The sequence below is a fragment of the Morone saxatilis genome, unplaced genomic scaffold (assembly GCF_004916995.1).
Source record: "Morone saxatilis isolate NCDOM2014 unplaced genomic scaffold, NCSU_SB_2.0 Contig15, whole genome shotgun sequence".
Taxonomy (NCBI): domain Eukaryota; kingdom Metazoa; phylum Chordata; class Actinopteri; family Moronidae; genus Morone; species Morone saxatilis.
The window spans coordinates 4401495-4402287 of record NW_023339707.1 but is presented as its reverse complement, the minus strand read 5'-3'; positions in this window follow the sequence as shown (position 1 = coordinate 4402287).

The window sequence follows — 793 nt, the reverse complement described above, 5'->3', positions numbered from 1 at the left end:
ACACATAACTTCCTCTATAATCATAAATTATTTATATTTTTTTACCTTTTTTGTTCATGTTACAAATTAGAAAACACAAACAGCTTCCAGGTTGTTGGTAAGTATGGTCATTTTTTTTCACTTAATTTGCTTCACTCCTGCTTTCAGTCTTGCTAACCTGAGCTAAGCTCAACTACGACTCCAGCTATGTACTTAACATACAGACATAAGATACTGTTATCATCTCACCCTTGTAAACAAAGTGAAAAGGCCCATTTCTTATTTCGAAAAATGAGTGAAGCTAGACCAAGGAGACCGGTAACTTATCATAAAGACTGCAGAAAGAAGCTCACATTACATCTTCTTTGTTTTACTTTTGAACAGAACCAGGCTAGCTGTTTCCCTGTGTCTTTTTGCTAAGCTAAGCTAACTGACTCTAGCTTCATATTTAGCATACAACGTAAGAGTGGTATCAATCTTCTCATCTCACTCTCAGCAAGAAAGTGATGAAGGGCATTCCCCAAAAAAACAAAAACAAAAAAAGTTAGTATATCTGAAAGCCATTTGCAAATTGCAAATTTGGAAGTGTATGTTAAATGTACATATTTTTCAGTATGGGCTGCACCCTCCAACATGACACCTCCTCACCACCGCACAACCTTAATACTTCCCCTCATCTGCCACTTTTGATCCCCCCAACAGCAACACTCAGAAGTTTCTCATCCCTCCAGTTCTCTCCAGCTTCCTCACCTGCAGTGTTCACTTTGATTAAAGTACATTTCAGGGAAGGAGCATAGGACATAAAATACCTTCA